Here is a 25,535-nt window from a genome sequence, read left to right as displayed (position 1 = left end):
AGGTCGGGCACTCCCATCTGAATCTCTCTGGCCTGAGCCAGGTGGCTTGCTGAGTCAGCCAGCCCCGCCTCCTCCCTTCCGCAGAGAAAACTGGCTGCTGGGATTTCTGCTGCCAGCTTGAGCCATGGTCCTGATTGCCCTGATGAGCTGCAGCTGTGTGGAAGCCGGTTCCATCAGCTAGACTCCAGAGGTCATGTGAGAGATGGGGTCTGGGCAGTTTGACTTTAAAGGACTGAGGCAAGCCAGAGGCATAGCCGCAGGCATCGTCACCAGTAGGCTGGCCGCCGAAGGGGACTGGCCTCTGGTGTGGGACTGAGATCTGAGGGGAACTTGTGCTTAAGGTCCTCCAGTTTTAGTTTTAGTCTTTGTTTTCTTGTTGTTTTAGTGGTTTGTGCCAGGCCGTTCACAGGGATGTGTCTCGGCAATCTTGTTAAGGATGGAGCAGGGGTGCATTTGATGAGATTGGGGCGGCTATTTCAGTAGTGGTGGGAAATAGAGGATCGGCGGGCGTTACAGGGGAAGGGAGTCCAGTAATTTAATTATTCTATTGTTTTCCCTTCCAGCTGTCCTGTCAGCTCGCAGGACATGGGGAGTAGGGAAGTGCACGGAACCAGTTCAAAGGTCTTTTATGGGCCTCTGAACCAGTTCGAACGGTGGCCGGTTGCGCCGGTTCAATGGCGGGTGTGTGCGCTGCTTTAAGAGTGAGGGAGGGCGCACTTATCCCTCCTTCCACTCTTCCCTGCCGGCGCTCCTTTTTTCTAAAGTCCATTGGGGCGGCACCCCATTGCCCCCATTTACCAGATACAACCGGAAGTATCCAACATGCCTGCGTCCGCGTTGGAAGTATCCGACACACCTGCGACCTGTGCAGGTGCGTCAGATACTTCCATTGTATCCAGTAAATGGGGTAACGGGGTGGCGGAGAAGTATGCTGCCGCCCCGATGGATTTAGAAAAAAGGAGTGCCGGCGGGGGAGGGAGGGGTAAGTGCACCCTCTCTTGCTCTTAAAGCAGCACACACACCCCCACCATCGAACCACCCCTGCCTGGTTCCATGCACATCCTTAATGGAGAGTAGATGAAGGAGCTGACCTGGCTTGTATAACAGAGACCTGGCTGGGGGAGGCTTGTGGTACTATGTGAGCCCAACTTCCTCCCCCAGGGTACATTGTTGCTGAGCCGATATGGGGAAGTGGGCGAGGGGTGGAGTGGCTGTGGTCCATAAGAGTAACGTCTCCCTTACCAGGATTCCTGTGAGAGAATTGACTTATATTGAGTGTGTGTATGGTTGGGGACTTGGGATAGATTGGAGATTTTGTTGGTGTACTGTCCATCCCACCACCTAACAGACTCTCTGAGCTGACAGAGCTGGTTGCTGAGTTGGTGTTGGAGTCTCTCAGGCTTTTGGTGTTGGGTGATTTCAACATCTGCTTTGGGACTGGCTTGTCTGGTGCTTTGCAGGAGTTGTCATAGCAGCCATTAAAACTATGGGCTATCCCAGTTAGTCCTATGCATATTGCTGGTCACATGCTGGATTTGGTCTTTTGCTTGGATTAGGGGAGTGTTCCATGGATGGGGTCTCCTGTAGTTTTCCCATTGTCATGGATGGACCACTTACTGGTTAATGTTGTTCTCACATCGTACCCTTGCAGGGGTGGTGGACCTAAGAATGGTCCACCTGAAAAGGCTGTTGGATCCAGTAGAATTCCAAAGGGCCTTTGAGGGTTTTGGAGTTGATTCTTCTGGTGATTCTGTCAATACTCTGGTGAATACCTGGAACAGGGAACTATACAGGGCAGTAGACATGATTGCTCTTAAGCTTTCTCTCTGAATCAAACCGAATTAACTCCATGGTATATGGAAGAGCCTACGGTATACAAGAGCTGAAGCGGCAAAGTAGACGACTGGAGCGCAAATGGAGGACGACTCTTCTTGAATTCAATAAAACACAGCATAGAGCCCATTTAAAGACCTATGCTGTGGCAATATGTGCAGCAAGGAAGCAATTTTATTCTGCGCATATTGCGTCTACAAATTCTCATCCAGCAGAGCTGTTCCAGATTGTTAGGGGTTTAACTCAAGCCCCTTCTGTCTCAAATCTGTTTCTGGAAACAATGTCTCACTGTGACACATTCAGTGAGTTCTTTGCAGATAAAATTGCTCTCATTCGGGCTGATCTGGACTCCAATATTTCTGCAGTGAGGGAGGTGTCCAGCAATCTTTCTTGCGAGGTTAAATTGAATCAGTTTCAGTTTGTGACTTCTGAGGATGTGGACAAGCTGCTTGGAGTGGTACAGCCTACCACCTGTTCTTTGGATCCTTGCCCAACATGACTGATTTCATTTTGCAGTGAGGTTGTTGGAGCTGGCCTCGTTCATATCATTAATACCTCACTGAGGGAGGCCAGGATACCACCTTGTTTGAAGGAGGTGGTGGTGTAGACCCCTTCTTAAGAAGCCCATTCTGGATCCCTTGGTGATGGATAATTATAGGCTAGTATACAACCTCCATGGTTGAGTAAGATGATTGAGAGGGTGGTGGCTGACCAGCTCCAAGCAGTCTTGGAGAAAGCTGATTATCTAGACCAGGCCTGCTCAGCTATGGCCTCCCAGCTGTTCTTGGACTACAACTCCCATAGTCCCGACCACAGTGGCCAAAAACCAGGGGTTATGGGAGTTGTAGGTCAACATCTGCAGGAGGGCTGATCTGTACCCATTTCAAACTGGTTTTAAAGTGGGCTATGGGGTTGAGATGGCTTTGTTTGGCCTGATATATGAGCTTTGCCAGGGAATTGACAGAAGGAGTGTGACTCTGCTGGCCTTTTTTGATCTCTTAGTGGCTTTCAATACCATTGGCCATGTTATCCTTCTGGAATGCCTGAGGTATTTGGGGATAGGAGGCACTGTCTTACAGTGGTTCCACTCCTATATCTAGGGTAGATTTCAAATGGTGACTTGCTCTTCTAAATGGAAGCTACTATATGGAATCCCTCAGGGCTCTATTCTGTCACCAATGCTTTTTAACATCTACATGAAATTGCTGAGTGAGGTCATCAAGTGATTTGGTGCTGGGTGTTATTAAAATGTTGATGACACCCAAATCTGCTTCTCCTTGTCATCAATAACAGGAAATGGTGTTAGCCCCTTAAATGCCTGCCTACAGGTAGAAATGGGCTGGATGATGAGATAATAAACTGCAGCTGAATCCAAGCAAGACAGAGGTGCTCATTGGGGGTTGTAATCTGCAGGATGGGATAGAACCTCCTGTTCTGATGAAGTTCTCACCCTGGTGTCCCAGGTTGAGGCTGTAACCAGGAGTGCTTTTTACCAGCAACTAACATAAGAACAGTTCTACTGGATCAGGTCCAAGGCCTATCTAGTCCAGCATACTCTGTCACACAGTGGCCCACCAGATGCCTCTGGGAAACCCACAGGCAAGAACTGAGGGCATGCCCTCTGTCCTGCTGTTGCTTCCCTGCAACTGGTATTTAGAGGCATCTTGTCTCTTAGGCTGGAGGTAGCCTATAGTCCTTAGACTAGTAACCATTGATAGATCTGTCCTCCATAAGTGTATTTAAACACTTCTTAAAGCCATCAAGGCTGGTGGCTGTCTCCACATCTTGTGGAAGAGAATTCCATAGTATCATCTGTTTGTATGTATAACTGATCAATGATCGTAATAAAGCTATTCATTCATTCATGGGTTAATTATGTGTTGTGTGAAAAATTACTTCTTTTTGTCAGTCCTATCTTTCTTAGCAATCAGTTTCATGGGATAACCCCTAGTTCTAGTGTTATATGAGAGGGATAAAAATTTCTCTCTCTCCATTCTTTCCACAACATGCATGATTTTATAGACCAATATCATGTCTCCCTTCAGTCATCTTTTTTATAAAACAAACAGCCCCAGGTGTTGTAGCCTTGCCTCGTAAGGAAGGTGCTCTAGGCCCCTGATCATCTTGGTTGCCCTCTTATGTACTTTCTCCAGTTTCTATGATGTCCAAGGAACTCTGCCTATTCCTTGAGCAGAATGACCTGAAAACAGTGGTACATCAGCTGGTAACCTCCAGGTTGGACTACTGCAATGCTCTCTATGTAGGGCTGCTTTTGTACATAGTTCAGAAACTTCAGTTAGTTAAAAAAAGCAGCAGCCAGATTGGTCTCTGGGGTATCCTGGAGAAATCACATTATGCCTGTTCTTAAACAGTTGCCAATATGTTTCTGGGCAAAGTACAAAGTGCTGATTATTATCTTCAAAGCCCTGAATGGCTTAGGTCCGGGTTACCTGAGAGAGCGTCTATCTCTACAAGATCCCCACTGTTCATTAATATCATCAGGAGGGATCCATTTTTGGGTACACCGGTTCATCTTGTGGCGATCTAGGATCAGGCCTTCTCAGTTGTCACCCTTAAGTTGTGGAACGCACTCCCTGTGGATATGAGAGGATTACCTTCCTTGTAGGCCTTCAGGGTGCTTTCTAAACTAGCTGCTCAAGAACAGCAAAATACTAGGGATGTGGGAAACGTTTCGGATACAAAACGTTTTGTACCCAAAACAGCCTGTTTCGGGTGTTTTGTAGACAAAACAAAACACCCATTTTCCAGATCCAAAAGTTTTGTATACAAAACAAATCGTCCCTGTTTTGGCTAAAAAACGTTTTGTTGTTTTGGACCTCCATTTTGTGGTGATCTCTGAGTCAGTCTCCATTTTGTGTTAGACATGTCTTTGAATTTCCCACCCTTCCAGCCTTCTGATCAGTGACCTAAATCATGGGCTGACCTGCTGACAATTCTCTCCTTGTTCCCCATTGGCTCTTTTGCTTCTTCCCACTCTTTACTGACCCCACATTGGCCAGGGGAAGGGTTGCTAACCTATGGGGTGCTGGGTTCTGCTGTTTCTGTGGTGTTTCTGTGGTGTAGATTCTCTGGTAGCATATGAGAGTGGATTCATGGTTTTCACTGAAAATCTCATATGCTACCAGAGAATCTACAGTGAACACCTCAGAAACAAAAAAACCCAGTACCCCACAGGCTTGTGGGGGTGGGGGTGGTTGGCAACCTATGTGCACTACACAACCCCTCGCTCTGGGCAACCCCAGTGCCCCCCAAGTGGAATTATGGGGCTGCTGAAACCTCCATTATTCCCCATGGGAGAAATCTTAAAGACACGTAAACTTCAACAAATCACAAAAGATCAGCCCTTTGCCCAATTCCTTTGAAATAATTCTGGAAGTTTCCTTGCCCCCATTGGGCACTACCACCCACCACACTCTGCTCTGGGTCATCCCTTTCCCCTTGATTTGAAGCGATACATTTGCTGGAATCCCCATTATTCCCTATGGGAAAATTCTTAAAGATGTGTAAACTTAAAAAAATTCACACAAAAAATTAGCCCTTTGCCTAATTCCTTTGAAATTTGGGTGGTAGCTTCCACCCATTGGAAACTACCACCACCACCCACTCTTTTTGCCCTGGGACCCTTTTTAAAAATCCAGATTGATTTGGATTCGGAAAATTTGGCTACAAAACAAAACAGGGATGTTTCGATTCGGATACAAATCGAAACAAGAAAATTCCAAAATGCACACCCCTACAAAATACCTCCGTTCAGGCAAGTCGTATTGAAAACGTAAACAGCAGGGGGAGTAGTCTCGCAGCAACTAAGCATCCGAAAGAACTGCAACTTCCTTACGCCGGATATATGATGTTCTAGCTCTATATTTTGCAGCAATTAAATTCGAGACAAGGCATCGGCAATGTGAACAGCACCCTGCTGTCTGATAGGGACTGCAGTGTCACAACGCAGGAAGTGTGAAAGCACACTTCTGAGATCCGACGTGACCCTGTTGCATGGTCTAATCTGGAAAGTGCCCAGGAGAGCCTTAAAGACCCATCTTTTTAGCCTGGCTTTTAATATCTAGTTTTAATTTTCATTTTAATCCGGTTCAAATGTTTTAAAAAATTTTTTAATTGTTTTGTTACGTGTTTTTGATTTTAATGTAAACTGCCCTGAGCCGCTTTAGGAAGGGTGATGTATCAATCAATCAATCAATCAATCAAACAAAAATAATTGATGGCTATGCGTGGCACTAGGAGGAACCTAATGATTGTACCACTTTTGGTGACCTTGCTGACCTTTTTTTTTTTTTTAAAGTATGTTTCAGAGTGGACAGGACACCATTTCAACAGGATTAACATTATATGTGACTGACACAGGTCAGAATCTATGAGAGAAGGGAGAAGACAAAAATGATCAAAAGGACTGTTGGACAGAACTGATTGACTTCAAAACCACTGGTCAAATTTCTTGACTCTCCCAGACAAGAAGGCTGATCTTACTTGCATCCTTTCTTAACAAGTCATATTCCAGGCACCTAGAAACAAGACCATAATTGTTTCTGGTGGCTTCAACAAAGATGAAATAGTAAAGTCATCAAACCACACTGTGGATGCAAGTAGCCTCCTCATATTAGTAGCCAAATATGAGGAGGCTTTATACAAGAATTATATTGCACAATATTCATAATAATCCCAACGCAGTTGTTATGACAGCACATTACACTGATGTACTTGTGCTTTTAGTAGCTTATTCCAGCAGTATGAGTTGTGAAAAGTCATGAATGAAAATACGTGCATCAGCAAAGCCAAAGTATATTCCTGTGTTCACCAGTCATCTTGCATATAAATGCAAAAATGTAAAATTTAACTTGGTATACAGTACAGTATTTCTACATAATCAAACTGAGGGCAAAAACACAGCAAATGTTTCACTATTGGTACAATCAAATGTGGAGTGGGGGGGCATCAATATACTAACTTCTCATCAAAAATGCCACCAAAGTTGCTCTTTTCATTGAAGTGATCTCTGACTAAAGAAGAGTCTTCTGGTTGTGTGTGAGTGTATGGTTTGAGCTAGCCCATGACTCGCTTGGTAGAATGTGAAGCACCCGTTTCGTGTTCATTTGAACATAAACTGGACATTTCTGGCCAGGTGTGGTTGTGTGTTTGGTTATGTCCTATGGAGAAACAAGACAAAACCTTCTCCCTCTCCCTCTCCTTTTCTCTCTCTAATTATTATTATTTCTTGTTTACACAGTCAGACAGGTGTTATTGACTGGTTTGTTTTATCCAGACATCGGGTCCTTCCCAAGGACCTGGGATGGCTGAATTTTATTACCAATATCATTGTTGTTATTATAATAGATATTGTTGTAGAATATAGGCTGTTCCCAGTAAAGCTGATTTTTGTAATTGGCTGATGGTGATTTCTGTGGCCCCTATGGTGTTGAGGTGCTCTTCAAGGTGTTATGAAATTGCACCTAGGGTGCCAATTACTACCGGGATTATTTTGGTCGTCTTCTGCTATAGCCTTTCAATTTCAATTTGTAGATCTTTGTATTTTGTTATTTTTTCTATTTCTTTTTCTTCTATTCTGCTATCCCCTGGTATTGCTATGTCAATTATTTTAACTTGTTATTCTTTCTTCCACTGTTTTATCTGCTTCTTTACAAAGGCGGCACTTGCTGTTTGTTGTGGATTTTTCTACTTTGGCTCTTATTGCATTTGTTCTTAGTGCCTATTCTTGTGCAGCCAATATTAAACCCTCTGTTTCTTTCTTCAAGTTGCCATTCTTAAGCCATTGCCAGGTCTTGGTGATGTCTGATTTTCCACTTATATTGTGCAAATATTGACCATACAGTGGCTTATTTTTTCCATTTTTCTGCTTGGTTCTTGACTTGTTTTTTCTTGTAGGCCTGCTTTGTTTCATTGGTGTTGAATAGTTTCGTGATATTGACCATTTTGTGTGCACCTTCTTCACTGTCCTTTATATATTCTTCAAGGTCCCTTTTCTCCTCCTCTGTTTGATGGACTTGCAGCATTCCTCTTCCACCTGAACTGTGAGGGAGGTATAGCCTATCTACATCACTGTGGGGCTGCAGAGCATGATAGATGGTCATGATTTTCCTGGTCTTACGATCTAGCGTATAGATCTGCCTGGTTCCAGTCTATTATTCCTGCAGTGTATCTGATAACAGGTATAGCCCAGGTGTTTATGGCTTATATGGTGTTCTGCCATTGAGTTTGGACTTCAGGATATTTCTGACTCTCCTCATGTATTCACTTCCAATTTTTCTTTTAACTTCAGTGTGTGTGATGTTATCAGCCCGGAAAATGCCCAAGTATTTCTAATGTTCTTTCTCTTCCAGGTTCTTGATGTTGCTTCCATTGAGCAGTTCTATACCTTCTCTTTTTCTTATTTTTCCTCTGTTCATTATTAATGCAGCACACTTGTCTAGTCCAAACTCCATTGCTATATCACTACTGAATATACGGACAGTGTTTAGCAGTGATTCGATTTCTGATTGGGACTTTCCGTACAACTTCAAATCGTCCATGTACAGCAGATGGTTGATTTGACTTGATGTTGTAGATGTTTGGTATCCGAGGCCTGTTTTGTTTAGTATTTGTGAAAGTGGAGTCATGGCAATTACAAACAACAGAGGGGATAGTGAGTCCCCTTGGAAAATACCTCTTCTAATGCTAACCTGTCCAAGTGTCTCGCCATTGATTGTTAACTGAGTACTCCACATGCTTGTTGCTTTTTAAAATAAATATCTGAATGTTTTTGCTGACACCAGCTGTTTCTAAAATTTTAGTATCCATGTGTGAGGCAATGAGTCGAAGGCCTTGTAGTCAATCCATGCAACACTTAGATTGGTTTTTTTCTCTTGCAATTTTCTAAAATCATTTTGCAATCAGCAGCTGGTCTTTTGTGCCTCTGGTGTTCGGGCAATTTCCTTTCTGTTCAACTGGTAGCTGCTTATTAGTTAATAAGTGTTGCATTACTACATCTACTATTATTCCAGTAAATAATTTGAACATGGTTGGCAGGCAGGTTATCGGTCTATAATTACTTGGAACTGCACCTTTTGCTGGGTCTTTCATGATGAGATGAGTTTTCCCAGTTGTTAGCCATTGTTCAATATCACCTCCTTGCAAAATGTGATTGAACTGTTTTGATAGTTGTTTATGAAGGCTTGTTAGGTGTTTAAGCCAAAAGCTATGCAGTTCATCGTCACCTGTTGCAGTCCAATTTTTAATTTTCTTTGCTCTTTCACTTATTAATTCTAGTGTTGTTATTAGATCTTGCATTTGTTGGTTACATTTTTTGACCTCTTTCACCCAGCCTGCTTTTTTATTAAAATCTATTGGATTGTCCCATAATTTCCCCCAGAATTGCACTGTTTCTTCTTTATTTGGTGTTTCTATGTTTCTTGCAGTTTCTCTTTCTATGCTTTGATAGAAACGTCTCTGATTCGACTAGAATTGCAGATTCTGCCTGTGTTGTGTAATTCTGGCTTCGTATTTGCTAATCTTCTTTGATACTGCTTCCCCCCCCCCCCCGTTTTATTATTTCCAGGACTTCTCTAATTTTCCTTGAATGTAGATGGTATTTTTGGATCAGATACTGTTTGGTGTTTTCATTCTTCAGCTTCTTGTCTTTCATATCTTTCAGTTTACTAGCATCTGATCTAAGCCTGGCGATTTTATTTTCTAATCTAATCTTCCATTTAGGTGATGTACTACTTTCTTTCTTTCTTTTTTTACAGGTCCACTGATCTTATATCCGAGCTCTTGTGTTGTTGTTATCGTAGCACTGTAAATTAGTTGGTTTGTTTCTTGCAAATTATTGGTTGTTATTTCTGCAAGTGCAGCATTTACATCTTTTGATGCCTGAGCAAGTTGTTTTTTGGCAACTGTTTTTAGTGCTGGAAGTCGAACCCTGGTGGTTGTTTGGTTCATGTGCTCAGTTATATTTTGCTTTAGTTCTTGTTGCTTTTCTGTTAAACGGCATTTGGGTTTTTTAGGTGAAGGCAAAGAGTAGGTTGCCTGGTTTTGATTTTGAAACAGTTCAGCAACAGTGGCATCCTCTATTTCCGACACCTCCCCCACCTGCTCCTGAGCAACTTCTTCTGTTGGTGGTAATTCTTCTTCCATATCTTGAACCTGTGTTGCTCTTTGCAGTTCTTCCAGCTCAACTTCTGTGAATACTTTATTTCCTATTAATACTTTATTTCCTATTATGACTCTTCTTTGGTCTGCTAGCCTTTGTTCTGTTATTTCTGTATCTGGATGCTTCTCTTTCCAATTTTGGTACATTCATTTTAAATAACCTCTTCTAGTTGGATTAGATTTGTAATAGCAAATCATTATTTCCTTGTTGGTGTTTTCTGTATATTTTTTCCAGTTAAGTGACGTTTCTTCCAGTAACCCTGCAGTCTCCAGCCCTGGTTGCTCAACTGAACATCCTGAGTCCTGTAGCCCACTTGCCACCAGATGTCTGGGGACTCCAGCACCTGGTGCGGTCCTTGTTAACCTGGGCAACGACTGATCCGGTATAGATTTATTAAAGTTACGTCTCACCATATTTTTAATGGGAGAGGCACTCTGTGTCTGCCTCCTCTGGTGAGACCTGTCCAGTATGGTTGGACCTCTGGCATAGCTCTCACCTTCCTCAGATCACGCAAGCCCCACAACCACACCAAGATTATTAATAACCCTCACTGGGTTGTGGTGGTGGTTGTTGTTGTTGTTGTTGTTGTTGTTGTTGTTATTATTATTATTATTATTATTATTATTATTATTATTATTTAGAATTATAATACCTATAACATACTCATAATATAATAAAGTGTACAAAAGGATAAAACCAGTATCACCATAAAGTAAAATGTGGAAATATGTATAGTCCACATTTCCTCCAATAGTTAGTCCATGCCTCGGACATAATCAGATATCCTGGTATCGGTCAGTTTCATAAAGAATCCAATGGTGCATTCCCATTGTAAATTTTGGAGTTGAAGAAGTCCAATCGTTAAAATAATTGCTGTCCTGATTAATCAGCCAAAATAAGGCCTCCTTCAGTGGCGTTGCTGCAAAATACTAAGTTCATTGTACCAACAATGAAGAATGTACACCCGTGATGCGGGTGCATAGAATGTTCCGCATGATCACCAAGCAAATATTTTTTGGGTTTTTTTAAAAAGCAAAAAGTGAGGCTTTAGGAAAAGCCTACTTCTGTTCTTATGTTCACCATAAAGTACCACTGGAAATGTTGCACCCTACACAGACCTGAATGGTGCATGGTATGAACAGTGCATGGAAAAATGTGGAAGGAACTGCAGCCCTATGTGAATGCCCCCCAGCCTCACCAGTTTTCTTCAAATTATTTTTATTACATTTATATGTAGCTAATATATTGCCTCATAACTTGCTCTACTTTACCCCACTTCATTCCATGGTTAAGCCCACTGTCTGGGAAAAGCTCAAGTGCTTTATATGGTATTAAAAGTCATGTCCTTACTTGTAGGCTTACAGTTTGAAGAAATGCAAGCCACAAGAAAGAAGAGATGTCAGAAAGGGAAACTGGAATATATGAAGTAAGGTAAATTTAATAAATAAATAAATACTAATAAGTGCGAGTGGACAATCATTACAAATTGATGGAAATTTCCTTTTAAAAAATACTAATCTGCGGATGGATTCAAAACTGACTGGTGGCACAGATGCTAGCCCACTGAAGAAGCCCTTCTTTAGATTTGCAGTCTGTTATGCTCCCTAGCAGTTGATGGCCTCTTCCAGAGGGAGGGGAACACAGTTCCTTTCCCTGATTAATGAGAAGGGGGAAAGAATTAAGTATGATGCACTTTCCATTTTGCACCAATAAGTACTACTTGTCTTGTAAATGTAGTAACGGCTTAGGTGTAGTGTGCAGAGGTACTCTAAGCCCCAGACCTTGGGGCCCCGGCTGTGGCCTCCAAGGTCCGGGGGGGGGCTTCCAGATGGCCAGAGCAGGGGGGCCTCTAGCAGCCACCCCAGGCCTGCCTCCAGGGGCGTAGCTAGCCCGCCGGCGGCCCATGTGCAGCCGTGGCGGGTGCCCCGATAGCCCCGCCCCCTGCATCTGACATCAGGTGCAGGGGATAGCCATGCCCCCGCATCTGACATCAGATGCGGGGGGCGTGGTCTGGCTCCCGAATGGAGCCTTGAGGCTCCGTTCGGGAGAAGCAGCTTAACTGCTGAAGGGGCTGCATGGCCCCTTCAGCAGCTGGACGAAGGCTGGTGCTGCGTTCGCAGTGCAGCCCAGGAGCGGCTCTTCCCTGCAGGGAAGAGCCGCTTCTGGGCTGCATTGCTATTGCGTACGCAGCACCAGTCTTAGCTCCTGAAGGGGCCTCGCGGCCCCTTCAGGAACTAGTTAGGCTGGTGCTGTATTCGTAGCACCAGCCAGGAGCAACTCTTCCCTGCCTTTGCAGGGAAGAGCCGCGCCTGGCTGGCGCTGCAAATGCAGCACCAGCCTTTGTTTAGCTCCTGAAGGGGCTGTGCAGCCCCTGCTTGGGAGCTAAACTACCGCCCCCACGTCTGACGTCAGACGCGGGGGGCGTGTCAGGGCCGCGAATGGTGGCTCCTTATTGGGCACGGCCCGGGTTCTTTGAACCCGTTCGCCCAATTATAGCTCCACCCCTGCCCGCCTCACTGAACCTCTGTATTTTTAAAAAAATTACAGCAGCCATGCGGCTGAGGGGTGGCTGCCGGGGCGGTTAGCAGATCAGGCCTTCTCCGCTATCCCCTATTTTTCTTCACCCGGCAGCAGCCAGAGTGATGCTGGGCCCATCTGCTCGAGCCAATATCTTCCACCAACTGCAAGGCGTCCCTGCGCAGTTGAGAGACTGTCACAAGCCTGTGATGTCACGAGCTTGCGGTGATCTCTCAACTGTTCAGGCACACCTCACAGTTGGTAGAAGATGCTGGCCTGAGTGTAAAGGCCCAGAGCTGCTCTGGCTGTTGCCGGTGGAGGGTGGGAAGTGGAGAAGGATTGCTCCACTCACCCCTGGCAGCCACCCCTCGGCCATGTGGCAGCTGTAATAATTTAAAAAAACAAAAACAGAGGTTCGGCGAAGCCCCCCAACAGTAGGTTTCGGGGAGCCTCATGCAGGAGGGGCCTCGTGGCAGGGAGGTCCGGGTGTCCAGATCACCTGGGTGCACCCCTGGTAGTGTGGTAATCTGAAGTCAATTTTCCCTTCTATCACACATGTCTTTTAACCCACCCCTCACTAGTTCATTATGTCTAGACAGTGTTGTATAGGCAGTGCAATCCTGGCCAAAATCACAACTGAAAAATGGGAAGTGTGTGTTGTGTACTGCCTTTTTAAGAGAGAAGGATCCCAGAAGGTAGCAGAGACACTCTTACACATGGACCTCTGGGCTGAAGTCCAGGGATTCCACATACACCCCATGGGCCTCCAAGTCCTTTTTTGTCTGTCCCAGGTGGTGTGGTTATGTTTAAAATGTAATTAAAATACTGTGTGGGTTGGGGGCCTCCAAAGACCTTTAGGTCCAGGCTCCAAAATTACCTAGGTTCACCTCTGGTCTCATGATAGAAAAGCCATCTGAGAGAGTTGTAGAAACAGTTTCAACTAGCTGATCCAGCGCAGAGCATCTCCACCCCTAGTTCACCACTGCCTCTGCCTTCTCCCCCCCTCTGCCGCCTCCTTTTTGCCAGCAGAGGTTTAACTCCAGAAGGGGCCGCGCAGACCCTTTGGGAGTTAAATGGCCAGCACTGCATTCACGGCATGACCCAGAGCGGCTCTTCCCTACAGGGAAGAGCCGCTCTTGGCCCTGCCACGAATGCAGCGCCAGCCCGAGTCTAGCTCCCAAAGGGGCCACGCAGCCCCTTCGGGAGTTAAACAGCCAGCCCTGCGCCAGCCTGACTCGCTCCGAAACAGAGCTGCAGGGTTCCATTCGGGAGGCAGGCCACGCCCCCCACGTCTGATGTCAGATGCAGGGGCATGGCTAGCTCCTGCGTCTGACGTCAGACGCAGGGAATGGGGTGAGCAGGGCCGCAGCCGCACACAGGCTGCTGGCAGTCAGGCTCCGCCACTGCCCCAGTTCCTCCTTTTGCACCACCAGCCCCACTTTCTGGCCCACTTGCCAGCCGGCCAACCAGCTGCTGGTCACAGTTGCCCGCCTACCTGCGGCTGCCCGGCCGACACAGTTTTCTTCAGCTGGCCAGCCACCACCACCATATTCTTTCTTTGGCCCTGTGGCTATTTGGCAGGTCTCTGAACTCTTGCGAGAGCTGCCACACATGGGATTAGCCATGGGTACATCTTAGAGAAATAAATATAAAGACGATTCTGTGGCAGAGGTTTGTGTGAGTAGTTAGGCCTATATGATCTGCCTATCAACATCTTTTCCAGGTGTCATAATGTCCTCCAAGTGCATTCTTCTGTTGTGTCAGGGGAGTAATTTGTCTAAATTGTGACACGTGACCCCAATACTAGTTTAATCATCTCAAAAATGTGTTGGAATATAGTGGCCAGTAACTAACTCTGGCTATATACTGTCAAGATATTATTTGTGCAGGACCCCCTTGAAAATGCACTCACTGTGCCCAGATGAACAATTTTCTACTGAAGATCATGCTCCTGTAAACCTGTTTGTTTGTAAATTTGCACGCTGGTAGGAGCTGGCTATGCACAGTTTTGATGGGCTGATGCAACAAATCCCTCACTCTAAAGCAGTTTTTGGACTCTTAAAATCCATCATGTTTCTTTTCCTTTTCTTTAAATTGAGCCAAATATTTATTAATGAATGAATATGCATGTGACACTTTACAAAGTGGGGGGCAGACAGCCTTTCTGAAACATTGGGGGTGGGGAAGGGGAAGTGTAAAACAGCAGTGCTACCAGGACTAAGCAAAATATTATTTGAGTAGAAACTTGGAAATACACTCATTGCTTTTTGTTTAAATGCCATTTTGTATTGTGAAAATGGGAAGAAACTGTGCTTCTTGCTCCACAAGAGCAAAAAATAATGTAATTTTTAAAATGTACTTTAATACTGATGTGTGTTTTTTTGCTCCACAAGAGCAAAAATTAATGTAATTTTAAAAATGTACTTTAATACTGATGTACATTTCAAAGGGGCCAGCAACTAGACACTCTCTCTCTCTCTCTCTCTCTCTCTAACAGAATACATATTATTTGAGTAGGACCACCTTGGAAATTCACTCACTGTGCTCAGATGAAGAATTCTCTACCAAGGGTCATGCTCCAGGAGCTTTCCCAGACAGCAGGCTTTACTGTGGGTTTTCTGCGAGGCTTTACTATGAGTTTGAAGTTACCCATAAAAACTGACACAAAAAGTGGATTTTTTAACCTCAGATATAAATCATGCTACACTCTTAACGCGCAATGAAAAACCCAAATTTTGTGAAGTGCTCCCTGATAGCTCACAGGGACTTTGGGATAAATTTGACTGATATGTGAATACACAACAGACGTGATGTGAACTAAAAGCCGGATGTGAAAAACTCCTGGAGACCTGTTTGTCTCCAGAGGTAACTCATACCAATTGCATACCAATGTAAATTTTAATGACCTAGGGCCTTTTGACTGTGAACAGATTAAAGTCCCCTCCCTGATGTATTGTCTTTTCACATACAGATATAAATACTCTGCTCCAGAGGACTGGCTGTGTCTAGAAATTGTATGGGGAGGAGCACAAGCGCACATGTTTCCCCCATCTACCATGCTGGTGCCTAATTGCACAGGGGGAGCAGTTTGTCTGAATTGCCCTTCTGTGCACAGTTCAAATACTACTTTAATGTAGTATTTGAACTGTGTGTAGAGGGGTCGTTCCAACAAACCTCACCTGTGTGATTAAATTATGGAGAGCTGAGTGGGGGGAGACATGCATGCCCATGCTCCTGCCCATGTGTTGAATCGGGCTTGTTGAAGTATTGTCCAAACTGGCCCTGAAACACAAACTTCGAAGAATGAATACCGGTATGTGTAGAACTACTTGTGTGTAGGATAGCATGGAGAGTGAGCCAGGTCCACAGCATAGGTAGATGGGTTTTGGCCCTCCTGCAATACTTAGCTGGATGGCTGCAATTTATTCTGGAAGGGTAGTTCTCATCTAAGCTTCCCTTGGTCACTCAGGACTTCAGGGCTCTAAAGAAGCTTCCAGATAAATTTGTCAGTTATTGTGAGCACTATTGTGGAAGTGGCTGGAACAGGCAAGTTTTAAGTCAAATAAATAATATCAGTGTTTACCCTGATTGTACTGCTGCTGATGCCAAAGGCCAAAAATGGGTAACCAAAGCACAGCATACTCCAATTTCCCCCCATCCCATTCTAAACAAGATTGAAGAATAAGGTCCTGCTTTGTTCCATTAATGGCTTCCTAACTTCTTGATTACACTACTTTAAGTCACAAGATTGGAAGGCCTGTGACAGTTTCTCTCTCTCTCTCTCTCCCGCCCCCAAGGGAAGCACAGATTCATCTGATAAAATGAAGTAGCAACTTTTTAACCATTTTCTGGTTCTCTTCCTACTAGTGGGACAGGATATTCATATAATTCACAGATGTGCAATAGGGTGTGTGTGTGTGTTTATCTGTAATCCTTTTGTATCTTTGCATCTTCGTGACATGTTTTAACATCTATGCGAGGCTGCTGGGAGAAATCACGAGGGGTTTGTGGCTAAATATCAAGTGCATATGCATAATGCCCGGCTCTGTATCTCCAAATCATCTCAAGCTGGAGAGGCAGTGGAGGTCTTGACAGGGTTGATTTGATTTAAATCAAATTGATTAAAATCATGATTTAAATCGCTTCCCAGAAGGACTCAGTTTTAATTATTTAAATCACTAGTCAGGAAGATTCTATTTATTACTAGTACATTCTTGTTGGGTGTGCTGATGGACCTCTCAGCAGTATCTGATACCATCAACCATGGTATCCTTCTGGACCACCTCTTGAGTATGGGGATTGGAGGCATTGCTTTGGAGTGGCGTCAGTCCTTTCTTGGGGGAAGGCTACAGAGGGTGGTGCTGGGGCACTACTGCTCGCCTCCTTGGCCATTGGCTTGTGGGGTCCCACAGGGTCTGGTTTTGTTCCCCATGCTGTTCAACATCTTCATGAAACCGCTAGGAGAGGTCATCTGGGGACTTGGGCTGAGTTATCAGCAATATGCAGATGACACTTAGCTCTATCTCTCCTTATCACTTGATCCTAAGAAACCAGTGGATAACCTGAATTCCATGATGGGCTGGATGTGGGTTAGTAAACTGAGACTGAATCCAGACAAGAGGGAGGTGCTGCTGGTCAATAAGAGAGCCAATTGGGATGAAGGGATTTGACCAGTTCTAGATGGGGTTTCACTCCCCTTGAAAGAACAAGTGCACAGCTTGGGTGTACTACTGGACCTGGCTCTGCTTTTGGATGCTCAGGTGGAGATGGTGGCCAGAAGTGCTTTTGCACAGCTTCAGCTAGTACGTTAGCTGCATCCCTTTCTTGAAAAGGCAGATCTGGCCACAGCTATCCACACCTTAGAAATGTCACAGCTGGATTACTGTAACATGCTCTATGTGGGGCTGCCCTTGAAGAATATTCGGAAACGGCAGTTAGTGCAAAATGTGGCAGCTAGGATGTTAAACGGAGCTGCCTGCTGGGATCTTATTATACCATTCTGAAATAACTGCACTGGCTGCCAGTTTGTTTCTGGGTCCAATTCAAGGTGCCTTTTTTGACCTTTAAAGTACTTAATAGTTTGGGCCCTGGATATATGAAGGACTGCCTGCTCCCAAGGGTTTCTGCCTGCTTGACAAGATAATTGTAGGGGGGTCACAAAGAGGCTCGGCTGTCGAGCGTGGCCTTCTCTGTTATTTCCCCCAGGCTTTGGAATGCTCTCCTGACTGGCATCTGCTCTTCAGCCTCCGTCAAAGTTTTTAGAAAACAAGTAAAAATGTGGCTCTTCACCCAGACTTTTATATGATAAAAGTATACTATCATATACGGTAGTAGCCCACACACATTTTAACCCCTCCGCACAGTGATTTCAAACAGCCACGTAGGCTCTCCCCGCACTGCGATGGGCTGCCGCAGCAGGCTACTAAGTTGTGACTCCTCCCCTGACTTTTCCCTGCCTGCTAAGTTGCGACTCCCCCCACCTTTTCACTGCCACCACCAGCTGCTAAGTTGCAACTGCCCACCACCACATTGCTAAGTTGCGATTCCCCCGCTGCAGCTCCCGCATTGGCTCTTGCCACAGCAAGATCGGGGAAATCAGCTCCCTCCTGCAAGTGAGAGAGCTGTTGCCCCTGCTCTGGCCGCGGCAAGAGCTCTACTGAAAATGGCGACAGGTGCGCCTGTGCCTTGATATGGCGTCAGGGCACATGCGTGCCCATCGCCATTTCCAGTAGGCTCCTGTTTCTTAAAGGGAAGATGTCACTTGTGTACAACTTATGTATTACTTTTTAGACAGAAGGAAAAGAGACAAACACTAATAAGTGTCATTAAAACATGCCAGAACTTTATTAAAAGAAGAGCCAAGGCCAGAAGAGCTCATATTAGCTCCTTAGGGCTAAACTGTAGCCAGAGAACAAGCCCTGGAAAGTAGGGGTGTGCAAACCGGCTCGAATCTGAATCGGTTCAAAGGTTCAGGGTCAAGCCGAACCACCCCCAGTTCAGTTCTACCCCGAACTGAACACTCCACTCACATTTGAGGGTTCATTGAGTTGTTTCTTTTTTTAAAAAAAATCTTTTTAAAAAACTTATCCCCTCTGGAGGGCTTCTCCAAGGTGGCGGCAACAACAACTAATAGTAATAGTGGTAGTGGTGGTAGTAGTAGTAGTAATAATAATAATAAAATTAATAATTTGTTGTCCCATCACATTGTTCTCTGGGCAGCTCAGAACTAAACATTAAAACATCCAATACAACCACACAAAACATTAAATCATAACAGACTCAAAGGGAAAAAAATACAAAATACAATACAAAGCAATTTAAAATCTCTTTAAAGATCAGTTAAAAATCAAAATTTAAAAAGCCTGAGTGAACAAAAATGTCTTTACCTGGCATCTAAAAGAACAAGTGATAAAGCCAGGTGAACCTCACTGGGGAGGCTATTGAACCAGGTGCAAACACCGAAAAGGCCTTCTCCCTAGTAGCCACCCACTTCACCTCATTTTGCGGGAGCACTCGGAGGAGTGCTTCCAAAGAAGATCTTAAGGTCTAGGTTGGGACATTTGGGGCAAGGCGCACTCTCAGGTAACTTGGTCTCAAGCCATTTAGGGCTTTAAATGTTACAACCAGCACTTTGAATTGGGCCTGGAAACAGACTGGGAGCCAATACAGCTGACGAAACACTAGCCTAATATGCTCAAAACATCAGTTAATAATCTTGCAGGTTTGTTTTGGACTAGCTGTGGTTTCCGGACCATTTTCAAAGGCAGCCCCATGTACAATGCATTGCAGTAATCCAAGCGAGAAGGTTACCAGAACATGAATAACTGCAGCCAAGCTATCTCTGTCCAGGCAAGGTCTCGGTTGGTATATCAGCTGAAGCTCCCCAATTGTAGAGAGAGCTTCTATGGTGGAGAAATCTCCTACCAAATAACCTTTCCTATCTATCTATCTATCTATCTATCTATCTATCTATCTATCTATCTATCTCACACACACTCACTCAGTAATCCAAATAAGATGCTTTACATTTTCACTCATGCACTAAAAAGAATGGAAATTGCAAATTAAGGTGCCCATCTTAATCTTAACTTCCATGTCTGTTACGAGTGAAAAAATGATGCTGGGCGAGTTAAAAAAAATCCTGTTGAATAGTGTACCAATATAGCTAAACAAGTTTTTTTAAAAAGTCTGACTGGTGACTGCCAGCCAGACTTTGTACAGTCTGGTATATGATGATGGCTTTAGAAATGAGGCTCCATGCACCCACACTTTTCATTAGTCTTTCAGCTGGACATTGAGCTGAGGAGGAATGAATCCAGGCAGAAGGTGCAGCTTCCCCAATCACTTCCTAGTGATACTCCTGATGAATTGCTGCCTCATGCTTCTCTTATCAAGGCAATGTGTGGGTGCATGGAATCTCATTTTTAAAGCCATCATCATATACCAAACTGTACAAAGTCTTTACAGCCTCATTAAGAGGCTGGCCTTGCCATCTTGTTATGTGTGTTCACATACAGCATAAGAAGATGATTATCAACTGTTTGTTCCAGACATCCAGTGTTCAAAGAGATCCTGCTTCTCAGTAGGGAAGATTCTATCTAGCTATTCTGACTAATGGCAATTGACTTAATATCTCTGTCTATTTTTGTGTTAGAAGTTGAACTGTGGTGATACATAGTCTGTCAACAATTTCTGTAACAAAATGGAAGGATTTTACATTTAATTTTGTTATCCAGCAGATATTGCCTTATCTAAATTGACAGGGGTATCTGTTAATGGACAATAACCCATTTGCTGAACTGTGAAAACTGATAACTTGGTGTGAGTAAGGTGGAGGAAGCCATGCCTCCATATATGCACAGTGGGTATACAATCTTCTGCAATGCTTCTTGTTCCCTGGATTACAAGTATACAGTAAAAAGGAAAGAAATAAAGATAAAATGTCTGTCTTTACTACACCAACAGTTGCATTTTATTTCCAGAGTTGAAGGTAAAGGTAAAGTTGTGCCATCAAGTCGGTGTTGACTCCTGGCAACCACAGAGCCCTGTGATTGTGTTTGGCAGAATACAGGAGGGATTTACCATTGCCTCCTCCCGCGCAGTGTGAGATGATGCCTTTCAGCTGTCTGGGAAACATAGTCTGGGAAACATACCAGCGGGGATTCGAACTGGCAACCCCTTGCTCCCAAGGCAAGTTATTAATGTATTATTATTATTATTATTATTATTATTATTTACATTTTATATCCCGCTCTTCCTCCAAGGAGCCCAGAGTGGTGTACTACATACTTAGGTTTCTCCTCGCAACAACCCTGTGAAGTAGGTTAGGCTGAGAGAGAAGTGACTGGCCCAGAGTCACCCAGCTAGTCTCATGGCTGAATGGGGATTTGAACTCGGGTCTCCCCAGTCCTAGTCCAGCACTCTAGCCACTACACCACGCTGGGCAATTAGGTGGCTATTTCCAGAGTTACTTGGCTTGATTTACTGGATATACAGAAATAGCATTTTTAAAAATCTGATTTCATCAAAGCACAGTTGAGTTTAGCAAAATGTTGCTGTGCTGAGTCTCTAAATCAATAGACTGTTCAAATTGCAGTCATCTTAGACCATTATACTGAACTCAGCCATGCTGTTGAAATTTTACAAATGACCAAGAGAGTTCGGTGAAGATCATTTACCTTTTCCTCTCAATTTGGTATCTGCCTCTTTGTTCCACATTTATTCATTTTGTTACTACTTTCCCTTTCTCAAAGCCTTTTCTTGCTACTTGCTTTTCTCTACCTCTTTCTTAAATTTGGTTTTTCCCCAACCCTCCACCAACCCTACACCTCCATCAAAAACAACTAATCTGACCTCCAGGTTCCAGCATGGTGAATGTGTTAAAGATTTCTGGGTACAGATTAATATTCCTAATCCCAATTTAACATTGATGATAAACAATTAAGGTTTACAATCAATTGCAGTCTATTTTGTATTATACAGCTGGGGTGGGTAAAGTTATAGAATGTGGTGTAAGGATTTGTAGTCAGTTTAGACTGACTAGCAACTCTAGAGACAATAAGGTCAAGTGGATCATATAGCAACATTGGTCTATAATGCATAATATGCAGCAGTGCCTTGAATCGCTATTATTACTTCCGTGGGTCCTAAAATATTAAAATGTGTTTATGTACTTGAGTTGAATTTATTTTTGCATTTTGCATGTGTATACTACCCCCATACACACATCTCTGGGAGGTTTACAAATTAAAATATAAACAACACTTAAAACAATAGATCATTTAAAACTATGTGAAATAACTATCAATAAAACATTATGAACTAAACACCTGATAAAAAATAGGTGTGTTTTCAGTCATTGCTTAAAAACAGCTAGAGATGGGGAGGCTCTAATTTTGTTTCAGAGCACATTTCAAAGTCCTGGGGCAACCCTAGAGAAGACACAGTTTTGAGTCGCCACCAATCAAACCAGTGGTAACCGCAACCGGAGCTCCCTTGATGATCTTAATAGGTGCCAAGGTTCATAAAGAAGAAAGCGCTCTCTTCAGTACCCTAGATCTAAGCCACTCAGGGCTTTAGGTAATAACCAGCACTTTGTATTTTGTCTGGAAACCTATTGGCAGCCAGTGTCATTCTTTTAGAATAGGAGTAATGTGGTCTCTTTGGGTAATCCCAGAGACCAGCCTGGCTGCCAAATTCTGCACCAATGACAGTTTCCAGACTATGTACAAATAGCAGCCCAACACAGGGTGCATTACAGTCAAGCCTGGATGATGCCATCATATGCCCCAATGTTTTAAGGTGATTTATCTCCAGCCAACATATGCCCCAATGTTTTAAGGTCATTTATCTCCAGAAATTGACATAGCTGGCATATCAACTGTAACTCATAGCACTCCTGCCAACAGCCTCAACCTGAGATTCCAGGGAGAGGTTTGGGTGCAAAAGTACTCCCAGGCTATGTACCTGTTCTGTTTTTGTTTTAAACCCCATCCAAAACAAGCAGACTAAAACATTTCCTAAGTTCCACCCACCCACAATTCCTTCGTCTTGTTTGGATTCAACTTCAGTTTGTTCTCCCTGATTCAGCCTACTATCAACTTCAGGCAGGCATTCAGGGATGTTAAGCCATTTTCTGATGAAGTTGATATGGAGAAATAGATTTGGGTGTCATCAGCATATTAATAATACCCTGCACCAAATTTCTCGATGATTTCTCCCAGCAGTTTCATGTAGACATTAAAAAGCATGGAGACAAAATGGAGCCCCTGGGACTCCATAAAATAGCTCTTGCTTTGAAGAATAATAGTCTCCAAGTCCCATCATCTGGAATGGTGGGAAGTAAGAATGGAGAGAAGTAACAAGTGGGTTCCCCCAGGGATCTGTACTGGGACCAGTGCTTTTTAATTAATTCATAAATGATCCAGAAGTTGGGAGCAAGGAGCAAAGTGACCACATCTGCAGATGACACTAAACTAGTTCAGGTAGTGAAATCTAAAACAGATTGTGAAGAGCTCCAAAAGGATCTCTCCAAACTGGGCGAGAGGGCAACAAAATGGCAAATATGTTTCAGTCTAAGCAAGTGTAAAGTGATACATATTAAGGGGGTAGAAACACCCCAATTTCATTGTGATGAGATATACACTGATGGGGTCTGGTCTGTCGGTGATGGACCAGGAGAGAGATCTAGGGGTCATGATGGACAGCTTATTGGAAGTGTTGACTCAGTGCCTGGTGACTGTGAAAAAGGCAAATTCCATGCTTGGGATCATTAGGAAGGTGATTGAAAATAAAAATGCAAATATTGTAATGCCCTTATACAAATCTATGGTGTGGCCACATTTCGAGTATGGTGCACAGTTTTGGTCACCATATCTTAAGAAAGACATTGTAGAACTGGAAAATGTACAGAAGATGGAAACCAAGATGATCAGGGGCCTGGAATACCTTCCAGATGCAAGGCTACAGCATCTGGGCATAGCATAGGTTACAGCATAGGCGTCTATGGTAAAGGAGACATGGTAAAGGTTTATAAAATTATACTTGGAGTAGAGAGAGTGGATAGAGAGATATTCTTATCTCTCTCACAACACTAGAATCAGGGGTCATCCCTGCCAGGAAATTTAGGACCGACAAAAGGAAGTAATTTTTAACATGGCACATATTTACTACTACTACTATACTGCTCTTCAACCAAGCAGTTTACATAGAGAAATAAATAATACATAAATTAATTGTTAGAAATCTTTGTCACAGCATGTGGTGATGGCCACTAGCTTGAATGGCTTTAAAATGTGCTTGGACAAAGTCATGGAGGACAGGTCTATCAGTGGTTATTAGGCTGATGGATATAAGTTTCCTCTAGGCCTCAGAAGCAAGATGCCTCAAAATACAAGTTCCAGAGTCTTATGGAGGGAAGATCAAAAATTGTGTCAAAAATCTTGACACAATGCTTATGTCAAGATAGGAAAGAAACTCCTTCCTGGCTATTATATTTACAGATCAACAGCATAATTTAGGAAGAAGTACGGAAGCAAGGTGAGAAACTAAGAGATTTGACAGAATTTGAAATTTTAATAACAAAGAACTCAGAATATGTGTTAGGTCTTATATATAAACTTCTATTAAAGTATGACTCAGAATCTGAACAGGTTAAAGATTGTATGGTAAAATGGATGCAGAACTCTAACAGAACAATAGAGATGCAACAGTGGGAATTTCAATGGAAGGTGAATATAAAATTTACAGTTAATAGTACTCTAAGGGAAAATTGGTATAAAATGTACCTTCATTTGTATATTACTCCAGCAATGATTTCAAAGATGGACAATAACTACCCTGGAGATAGTTGGAAATGTATGGAGGAGACAGGTACCTTCTATCACATCTGGTGGACATGTAAAAAAGCTCAAAAATTTTGGAAAACAATACATTCTAAGTTGCAGCAAATTTTGTGTATAGACTTTCCTTTCCTCCCGGAAATTTCCTTGTTAAATTTTACTAAACTGCATATCCCTGCAAAACATACTGAACTTTCTTTATATATGATAATTGAGCCCCTGGTGGCGCAGTGGTAAAACTGCCGCCCTGTAACCAGAAGGTTACAAGTTCGATCCTGACCAGGGGCTCAAGGTTGACTCAGCCTTCCATCCTTCGCTACTGCTATGTTATCTTTCAGTTCTGCAGTCAATAATTTGTAGAGTAGCGGGCGGGTTGGTTGAAGGAATTCAGGTCGACGTATATAGACTGTATTGAGAATCTTTGTACTTGTTAGGTTCGATTTTCTTTTTTATATTTTGTTTCTTATTTTTTTCTGTTTCTTGTGTTTCTCTGTTTATATCTTTATTAAAACAACAATAATAACAACAACAACAATAATAAATAAAACAAGTTCCAAGGGAACAGCATCAGGAAAGAGATCAGGCCCTCGTCTCTTCTTGTGGGCTTCTCAGAGGAAACAGAATGCTGGACTAGATAGGCCATAGGCCTGATCTGGCAGGACTGTTCTTATGAATCTACCTGAGAGGGAGGAGCAGAACCACTGCAAAGCAGTGCCTCCCACTCTGAACCCCCTCAGGTAGTCCAGGATACGATGACAGATAGTATCGAAAGCTTCTGAAAGAGCCAAGAGAACCAAAAGTCATTCTCCCCCTTTCTTTTCCTAATTGGAGATAATCCAACAGGCCAACCAAGGCAATCTCCACCCTATGGCCCACCAGAAAGCCGGCTTGAAATGGGTTCAGATAATCTTCTTCCTTCAGGACTGTCTGGAGTTGAGAAGCCAGAGTTGAGAATGAAATGCACGGACACTGGAAAGCGCTGAAAGTCTGGTTTTTATAGATATCATGGGTGTATCTTACATTCATGATCCATTCTTTTACTGATGCTTACAGTTCTGTTGAATGGTATGTGTTTATAAACTAAGGAGCTTTAGTTACCGTTACAACTGTAACCAGATGTAATATGGCTGATGTTTGTAAACATAAAACTGTTGTAAAAGCATATG

Source organism: Hemicordylus capensis, chromosome 4 (genome assembly GCF_027244095.1).
Source record: "Hemicordylus capensis ecotype Gifberg chromosome 4, rHemCap1.1.pri, whole genome shotgun sequence".
Taxonomy (NCBI): Eukaryota; Metazoa; Chordata; class Lepidosauria; order Squamata; family Cordylidae; genus Hemicordylus; species Hemicordylus capensis.
Note: the sequence above shows the minus strand (reverse complement) of the source record.